The sequence below is a fragment of the Tachypleus tridentatus genome, chromosome 12, assembly GCF_004210375.1.
Source record: "Tachypleus tridentatus isolate NWPU-2018 chromosome 12, ASM421037v1, whole genome shotgun sequence".
In the NCBI taxonomy this organism is placed as follows: domain Eukaryota; kingdom Metazoa; phylum Arthropoda; class Merostomata; order Xiphosura; family Limulidae; genus Tachypleus; species Tachypleus tridentatus.
Window position 1 is genome coordinate 4079465 of NC_134836.1, and position 10529 is coordinate 4089993.

The 10529-nt window shown below is 32.6% G+C and overlaps 1 protein-coding gene across 1 annotated transcript in view; it reads right to left on the reverse strand.

The window, feature by feature from the left end:
* Nucleotides 1-9640, reverse strand: part of LOC143233222 (uncharacterized) — a 50399-nt gene extending 40759 nt beyond the window's left edge. The window contains exon 1 of the mRNA XM_076469204.1: nucleotides 9500-9640. The gene's annotated coding sequence lies outside the window, so the exon portion shown is untranslated. The remainder of the gene's footprint in view (nucleotides 1-9499) is intronic.
* Nucleotides 9641-10529: the final 889 nt, after the last annotated feature.

Below are 10529 nucleotides of genomic sequence, written 5' to 3' on the forward strand. Positions count from 1 at the left end.
TTCATATATCTCACAGAGGGTGTATTTCTAAGTTCTGTGGTGATGTTTGCGACTTTCTATAAGACCTTAAGGTGAACATATACTACTAAATAATATAACTTTAGTTTTCTGTTCCTCACTAACCATTGTAACATTTTTCAGAACAGCAAGAAATTAATGTTCGTTTGTAATTAAGCGCAAAGCTACACAATGTGGAGCTATTTGTGTTGAACTTAACACAGGTATCAACACCTGGTTTTAGCGTTATAAACCTTCAGACTTACCGTTATGTCACTGTGGAGCAACAGTGAATGTAACGTCATAAATATAAACCCAATAAACCCAAATTATAATCATAACTGGTTGAAATGAACGATATCAGTTTTAAATTCCCTCCTCATGCAGCAGACGTGGTTTCGAATCACTGCCAGTGCAATGAAATAGTTACCAACGGCCGAAAAGTCAACATGTTTACTTGGTTTATTTTAAAATAAATCAAACTTAAGTGATAACTATAAATGTTCAAGAAAGTTATAGTTTCAAGCACTCTGTAGAGCTAGAAAATAAAAACGTTGACAAATTTACTTTAATCTTATCGTTTAGTTCCACTTTAAAAGTGACAGTAGCTCTAAAGTACACGTATGTAAAGGTGTCGCAAGATATGACGTGTGAAATAGAACGTTCTCGTAGAGTTTTATCATATTTTTCTTTTGGACATTTAAGTGAGCTATCTTGATAAAATATCGATATGTTAAGTTTCCAGTCGCGTAGATTCTGTTTATTAAGATGTTTAACAAATGAAATCTGGAATTATTGGTAGGAAAAGCTATAACTAAGAGACACAACATTGTTGTTGGAGAAGACTGGAGGAATAGAGATTTGACTGCTGGCTACTAAATAAAATCTTTGTACGGATGATACAAAAATAAGTTCAGGACATGCTCGTTTCAACAAGTATGATGGTGTTTGCTACAAATATGTTTTGAAGTTTTTCTTAGTATTTTATAAGCAAATTAAAAAAAAAACAATCGTATTACACGTGTCCAACCTATTCTGTTGCTCAGGATATTAAAAATTGGGTTTCGATACTCGCGGTGGGCACAGTACAAATAGCCCATTGTATAGTTCTGTACTAAACAATGAGACCAAACAAACAAATACATGTTTATTACTTAATATGTTAAATATAAGCCCAACAAAGTCATAGTCTTATGTGTTAACGCAATATATATTATTATTATGTCTCCCCAAGTGTATAGAACATGACAATAGAATCACATTCCAGGTATAAAGAAACAGTTATTACTTTTCCTCTATACACAATAATTCTTGATAAATGAAGTTGTGACCTAGTCTTGACTGTTTCTGTATGCTCCTCGTCCATAATGTAGTATAAAATATAGGTCACTAAGCCCATACACCGCCTCTTGTACTGCTTTAAACTACTTCTCGACACGGAGGTTTTTCCGCTAGAGGGCGGAGGTTACCTTATTCTTAAGTTACGTTCCTTAACCCTAAACATAGTTCAGCCTACACAGCTAGAGGCAATGAAAGCTTGATTATGAGAAACTATAAATATTCATATATTTTTTGTTGATTTCACGAATAGAAGAAGGAACACAGTGTCAGTAATATCAATACATAATTTCAGTTTGAACTTCCTTAAAAGATATCAAGCAGGTTAAATATAGTTCTATTTCTTTGATAGACCCTGTATTACAATTGATTTTATCATTTCCGAAATTTTCTACTCGGTAACACTTATTAAGAGACATTAGAAAATGGATTAATATTGCTAGTTTCAATATGTTATGCTATTTTTATTATTAAACGAGTTATATATGTTGTAGGCCCGGCATGGCCAAGTGTGTTAAGGCGTTCGACTCGTAATCCGATGGTCGCGAGTTCGAATCCCGGTCGCACTAAACATGCTCGCCCTCCCAGTGATGGGGGCGTTATAATGTGACGGTCAATCCCACTATTCGTTGGTAAAAGAGTAGCCCAAGAGTTGGCGGTGGGTGGTGATGACTAGCTGCCTTCCCTCTAGTCTTACACTGCTAAATTAGGGACGGCTAGCACAGATAGCCCTCGAGTAGCTTTGTGCGAAATTCAAAACAAACAAACAATATATGTTGTATTTACATTTTAAGTTTGATACGTGTTTCTCATAGCATAATATTTCGTTTAATGATAGCACTCACTATGTGCTAATGGATAACGTACACTGTAATAACAAATATTTTGTGAAGAACTAAAACAACACAAGTTGCATTACTTTATACTTATGAATTATTCTGATCTATTCCATTTACAACTCTACTCGCTGATACTTTGTTAGAAAGGTAATGCGTAAAATCTATGTTGTTTAACAGAAGTTAGTTTAAGCAGAGTATGTGCCCTTTAATGAATATTAAATTAGATAAAGTATGGTAAGATTACTGTTTAACAGTTTTTCAGTTAGACAAAGTAAAAATAAAATTTTCTTTGTTTAACAATTAGCGAAATCGGTACAGAAAAGGCGAGATTTTAACATTTTTTATAAGCCTATACAAAATGAAATAATAAGACCCACTAATAAGACTAAAGTAAGATTTTCGTCCTTTTGACTCCATAAGTTCGTAAAAAATGATTGTGATCTTGACAACGAGAGGTGTAATCTCAATAAAGTGAAAGAGAATATTTTCCTTATTGTTTGTGAACTTCATAACAACAAAGGCAACACTATAATTGTTAGTAATCCTGGTAAGAAGAGAGTTTGTTTTGTGTGTTTGTTTGTTTTTTGAAATTCGCGCAAAGCTACTCGAGGGCTATCTGCGCTAGCCGTCCCTAATTTAGCAGCGTAAGACTAGAGGAAAGCCAGCTAGTCATCACCACCCACTGCCAACTCTTGGGTTACTCTTTTACCAACGAATAGTGGGATTAACATTATAACGCCCACACGGCTGAAAGGGTAAGCATGTTCGGCGCGACGGGGATGCGAACCTGCTACCTTCAGATTACGAGTCGCACACCTTAACACGCTTGGCCATGCCGGGCCTAGTAAGAAGAGAGAGACAACATTATTTTACTGTTGTATTGTCAATAAGGTGAGAGACAACATTATTACTGTTTTACTGTTGTATTGTATATAAGGCGAAAGACAACATCATTACTGTTTTACTGTTGTATTGTCAATAAGGTGAAAGACAACATTATAACTGTGTTACTGTGGTATTGTCAATGAGGCGAGAGACAACATTATCATATTATTGCTGTTGTATTGTCGATAAGGTGAAACACAACATCATTACTGTTTTACTGTGGTATTGTCAAAGGTGAAAGACTATATAATCATTATATTGCTGTTGTATTGATCATAAGGTGAGAGAAAACAATACCATTGTTTATAGTTACCAACGCAAGATCCTGCTTGATTCACATTAATTAGTTTTGCAAGTTAAAACATTAAATCATCACTGCTTTTAAGTTAATTATGATGGTGAAGTGAATGAAAATTTCATCATTTTTAGTTAGCAGCTTTGAAAGGTGGAAAGAAAGATACACCTTAAGTGTGGTATTTAGAAGTAGGTATGTTTGACCAGAAGAACAACTTATATGTAATAGGTGCTAATTGGCTAGATTCTAGACACATGTATTCAAGCATAGCCATCTCTGACATAGAAGCACTGGTCACAGTGAGTGAGAGAAAAGTCAGTCTAAAATACTCACCGCCTACAGACTATGTTAACTGAAGAGGAGGATTGACTGTCATACTTATAACATCACTAATCAGAATATGCGAAGAATGCTTAGCAGCAAATTGTGGTTTGAATCTTGTACTTTTCAATATACAGACTTGTACGTAGTATAAGGTGCAAGAAGCATCATTTAACTTCAACATAACCAAACCTAGACCTTATAATACAGAATAATATATACTGCTTAAAAAACAACTGTTTATGAAGGCTTTTAGTAAAATCTGACATTAGTTTTGTTAATTTTTCTAAAGTTTTCAAACTTTTCTTTATTTTTAAAATAACTGACAAGCTTGCACGTATGTATGATTATTTTTCCCAATTCAACATTTTTTTTTTTCTTGGATTACAATTATTCGGTTTGTTTGCAGTTAAGCTACACAATGGGTTACCTGTGCTATGCCTACCACAGATAAATAGTCATGTGTTTTGCGTTATAAACCTCCAGATTTACCGCTGACCTACTGGGAGGGGCACTATAACAGATTAAAGAGAATCGAAAGGTTTATTTCTTCTTGGCAAAGAATTAACAAAGAAATGTAAAATTAACCAAGAAAAATCAACTTAACTTCATCAAGTAATAGAAGTTGATAATTGTTGATATTTGCTGGCAACATAATTGTTTTTCAAAATGTAAAATTTACTTGGAAATCAAGGCCACGTGACAAGGAAATTTAAAAGTAAGAATTTATCAGTAAGCTTTACATGGAGTGTCAAGGCTTTTCGTATCATGTAACTGATCAATCTCAGTTGTAAACCATAAACCTTGAAAACCTGTCATATTACATTCTTCATTATTGTGTCATATGTTAAATATGACCACAGAGGAAAGAAAAAAAATACTTTGAATCATTCAGCGAACCTTGAAAAGTTGGACATATCACAAAAATGCCTTCAAAATTTTCAAAGATAATTTTGGCAGAGTAATCAGTAAGCTTGTAATATCTGTTTAAGGTTGGCCGCTTTAAAAATAAAAATCTTGACAAACGTATTACACAGTGTTTGTCACTTTTAGTTTCATTTTTATTTTGGGAAGACTTCAGGAAAGCTGCTTATCTAACACTCAGTGTTAAATTTCATGTGTGCGTTTTGAGATAATAATAATAAAATACAGGCATAGCTTAGAACTATTTACCAAATTCACTAGAGATCTTAAGCACAATCACATGGTTTCATTTAAGCCTGAAGGTGATTTATACAAACAAGGTTACAAAAAGTATGTTAACTATCAAAGCTGGCATTAAGGACAGATAAGTGTCAAGTTTCCCTAACTGTGAGATCCCTACATAGATGTTTTCATGAGTGATTCTTAACAACGAAGCTGTAAAAACTCTTAAAATAATACGGTTGATGCACTACCGAACGTATCACATCTTTCTGGTCTATTATTTCCATCACACTTTTCATTGCCGAATACTATGAGAAGCCCCACAGTTTGTATGTTACCTAGGGCTAAGAACACTATGTATAACAATAGATCTAACAGTCCTGTTTACGAAAATACAGTTTTTCATATGTAAAGTAAAATCAGATCAATGACTAAGTTTGTTCACGCATTTTCGTCGAAGTACAGAAGATGAATGGAATTAGACGCCTTTCCTTTCACCTTTCTTCTATTGGTATGTCTTTCCAAATCCTGTACAATCAGTTATATCCAATTCAAGTATCATGTATCGGCGGAATAAACAGACCCCTTAACCTTGAGAAATAAGTGAAACAGTAGTTGTGATACAACGAAAGCATAAACAATTACATGGAACCTCGACTCACGTTACAGTGAGATTAATTTTAGAAAACAAAGGTAATTAAAATCTTTTATACGACTATTAGGTTTCAGAATTCATCCTTGAACACACTAGTGTTCTCGGGTTTCTTGTATCTTAAAAATTTTGGGTCCTATATTACGTCTTAGGATCATAAAGTTTTCAGAAAAGGTGTCGCGGGGCGTTGCCTTACTAACCAAGTTGTCTAATGGAGATGTTGCCACAAAAAAACGTGTTTTCTGAAAATATAAAGAATAGCCACATATGTCATGATAAATATAATAAACTTCTTTTACGAACTGGTTTTCATGACATTCGTGTTATTTATTCAACTGGTATTATAACAAATTTACATTTTCTAAAGTAAAACCCATTCCTCCATAATACTGTATATTTATACTCTTCTAGTGTGTGTGAGTGTACTATAACTATAACTACGTCTTAACGGTCATTCAACTTTATAATAGGTAGTAATGTTTCAACAATTTGTTTATTTGTTGTTCTATAACTTCTTGCCTGCAGTTTTGGCTAACAACAATAAGAGACTGTCGCTTACATCAAGTGACGCGGAACAATTGAAACGTAAGTATATTCAGAAAATCATGATATAAGAAGTAACTACTCAGATAAAAGTGTGGTAAATTAATCATGAGAAAACTATTAAAAGGCTCCTACACAAATTAATATCTTGCACTTAGATTTTAATTTTCAGGTTATTTGTCGATATTTTTAATCACATCTAATTATTCTGATGTTTCATTTAAAATAAATAATTTGATTGGATAATATCAAGGTTAATGTATACTGATGAAAAGTTGATTTCATTATGCTTGTTTAAAATTCATGTGCAGTTCATACGTGTGTCTGACAGGTACAATGGTGTGGGAAGTTCTATAAGCGATGAGTGAAATACTCGCATTATATATATATGTACATCTATATATTACTCTCTGCTAAAATGCAATATTTCACAAGTAGTTAATAGCCTGATTATATTTATTACGAGTAATTCTAATTCGATAATTGTATTCCTTATACTATTGATATAAATTTCATATCTCATGCTAAAACGTAAATTTAAATTTTAATAATATAATGGTTATATTAAGTATGTTTGTAGTATATAATTCAATGTAACTTAGTAATTTAAACTTTTTTAATGATCTTGATCGGCTTTCGGGTAAAAAGGGTAATGACATTCCAACTGCACCCTTTAGATGCTGCACACCGCTGTCAACGAGATATATCACACAAACCACTGGTCAACAGCGTAGGAGTTGTAAGTAATAAAATACTATATCTCAGAAAAGATATAAATAGCTGTAAACCCAAACGATTGCCTAAAATGTATTTATTAAATTTCAACTTCATCATCTACATAAAAACAAACTATTTGTGATTAAAGACGCATAATCTTACCATATCGTTCTAGTTTGAAATAGTCTTTTTTAATGTTCTTTAATTATATCATATATTCAATACAATCAGACGTAATTGAAATATTTAGGTTTCGGTGTTATTATTAAAATTACAATAATTTAATTAGCCCAGTCGTAATAGTCTGTTAGGCAATAGCTTAACATGTGGTATCTCATTGTATGATTGTACATTCTACTAAAGTCAACTAACTGGTAAAGAAGTTTAGTTCACAAGTTTGATGTCTTCCTCATATCATTTATGGTAAAAGTTCCTAGACATTTTGAACAGATACAGTTACCTCCACATTTAACTTAAACTAAAAAGAAAAACTAGTTCAAAATGTATAAGGGAAAAACTTAGTGAATTAAAAATGAAAGAAAAAATCAGAATGTGATCGAAAATATAACTTGGAATCAAATGAAATTAAGTACAAAGCTACACAATGGGCTATCTGTGCTCAGTCCACTACGAGTATTGAAACCTGGTTTTTAACAGTGGGAGTCCGTAGACATGGAGCTGTGACGGGCTCAACTAATTAATACGAAATAGTTGTAAATGAAGCAATACACAAGAAATCGTAAGTACAATATTATTTCAAGTATAAATTCGTTCTAAGTATTATCGTTAGAATTAGCATATTACCTTTAACCTATTATCTAACGTATAAATTCCTTCTAAATATTATAGTTAGAACTAGCATATTACCTTTAACCTATTATCTAACGTATAAATTCCTTCTAAGTATTATAGTTAGAATTAGCATATTACCTTTATCCTATTATCTAACGTATAAATTCCTTCTAAGTATTATAGTTATAATTATAATATTATATTTTTGCTATGGTACATAACTCTTTAATTAAGGTTAATATTGCAGATATATAAGGATTACCAAAAATTCTTAAAAACAATTCTAACACAACAAAATCAGCCAATTTAAATTACTTATTTCTGCCCCGTTGTTCATGAGTCATTTTATCTTTCTTTACTGCACTTATTATAAAATTAGATAGCGCAACTTGATACAACGATATGTAATAGAGTAATATAGTTAAGTAACGTAATCTGATACAACGATATGTAACAGAGTAATATAGTTAACTAACGTAATCTGATACAACGATATGTAACAGAAAAATATATTAATAGTTAGGTAACGTAATTTGATACAACGGTTTTTAATGCAATTGTTGTTTTTTCAGAACAAGAATCACTCCTCCAAGATTGTAACTGGGTATTCCTGGATATATTTACTTGGCGGAACAAAATGGTATGTGAAGTTATAGCACACTAAATCAGATTTAAGTCCTTCAATGATTGATTGTTTGTTTGTTCTAAATTTCGCGCAAAGCTACACGAGAGCTATCTGCGTTAGCCGTCCCTAATTTAGCAGTGTTAGACTAGAGGGAAGGCAGCTAGTCATCACCGCCCACCGCCAACTCTTGGGCTACTCTTTTACCAACAGATAGGATTTACCGTCACATTATAACGCCTCCACGGCTGAAGGGGCGAGCATGTTTGGTGCGACGGGGATTCGAACCTGCAATCCTCAGATTACAAGTTGAACGCCTTAACCTACCTGGCTATGCCGGGTCTTAATGATTGAACACTGAAGTCTTATTTCTAAGAATAAACTTACTGATAGTAAAAGGTCGTAGAACTTTTGTTAACCAATGAGTTCAAATACTGATAGAGTAACTCTAAAGTCACTTGTTAATGTTGAAAGTCGTCTCATCGACCGGTTACACAAACAGTTTATTTGAAAGCAAATAAAAAATGAGTCAGTACCAACACGTTCTGGGACGAGCCAGAGATGAGGAAGAAGAACTTGTTTTAATATAATAGAGATAAGTCATCTTCTGCTGGAACAAGTTTGTGAGTTAGTAAAGAACGGTTCGGATACTTATAGTACGATGTACATCTACAATTATATTGTGAGCATCAGGAGCTCTATTAGTACAGAATTCTTCATCTTTTTTTTAATCTTGTGAACTTGGTATAAAAAATGGCATATATCTTTATGCTTAAGTGGTAAAAACAATTCCTTACTAATCGACCCCTAATAAGATAGTTAAAACACGTTTACACTTTGTATAAAAAGTACTTTTTAATTAAACTCCAATATGTTAATCGAAAGCACGTCTACCTTTTGGTGGAAAGAAATCTTCCCAATCAGCCATCAATAATTTAGTCAAAGAATGTCTCCACTTTAGTAAAAAAAAATGTCCTTCCTAACCAATCCTCACCAAGTTACTCAAAGCGTGTTTCCACTATTGTATAAAGAATTTCTTCCTAATTATTCCTATTATCGAGATACCCAGAAACCATTTCCCATCTGGAAGAAATTCATCGAAGTTAAACATACCGTTATCAAGTTAGTCTAACGATTGTAAGCTTTAGCAAATAAAATACGTCTAAATGGCGAATAATAAAATATACTAAAATTCCAGGTAAAAATGGGCCATAAAATTCGTAACCTCGTGTCTTTCAAATAAAAATAAAAACCAAAATACATAGAACAACTGGTAAAAATGCGGCTTGATAATGTAGACAAACAAATGTAACTAACTGGGAGGATTAAAGTTTATAAGACGTTGAACTCACCTGATCGGTTTGAGTCTAGAAGGTATGAGGTGATAAGTAATATATTTCAATATGTTGCGTCTTTTCTCTCACTGTAAAGCTAGCTACTGGTTACCTTTTCATTCTCAATGAGCTACCATTACAGTCTCACTTATAGTTTCTCACTATAGGAAAACAGGTTGACAGACACACATGTTTATAGCACACCTTCCTTCGTTTGTGAATCAACATTAATCAGAGCCAAGAGCAGAGACTGCTGTTCTGATACTCTTGTTCTAACTGCCTTAGGCAACTGATCTCAGTAACACAGTTACTCGATGCTCTAACCCGATTCAAAACTAGCTTTGGAAAACAAAAAAATAAATGTGTGCTTGGCTTCCCTACACGCATTACAAACATACCTCGTAAAGCTAATACTTTAGATTCTCTAGGATAGTATATTTTGAACTTTAGAAGATTGTCCAACAACAGAAATTTAAACTATAATTACAACACAGTTCTTACGCATCAAATAATTTATAATTTTAAAATTATAAAACTTCTTCATGAAATTAAAAGTTTGGCCTGTAAAATCCTTGTAACAATAGATGCTTTAAAATTGAATGTTATATAGAAAATTATGATACAATTTTGACTGCTTATTCTGTTTATGTTTAAAAAACTGTTAGTAATCTTTAATGTAATTTATTTCATTTAACACGTGAGGTATTTTAAGTTAATGGTATAAATCCCTTCGACAGTTTTTTCAGGTTAAGTAGTACAAAGAGAAATTATGTTGGTACGTTAGTGCAAAATCAAAGGTTTCAGCACATTGTCCGAAACAACATCTAGAAATCAAGAAAAAACAGCAAAGTTCATAGAAAACTGAGTCAATATAAAGAGGGTATTTTTCTCCTTTCTTTTGTTTACTGTTTGAAATTAAGTGTTACTTATATTTCGAATCCGTTTATAAATATATTACGTGGTTAATATTTCTCTTTGTTTGTGCAATGTGAAAACAAACACAAAATGTTTGATCAATTTTTGTTATCAGTTGTTACTTCACTGTACA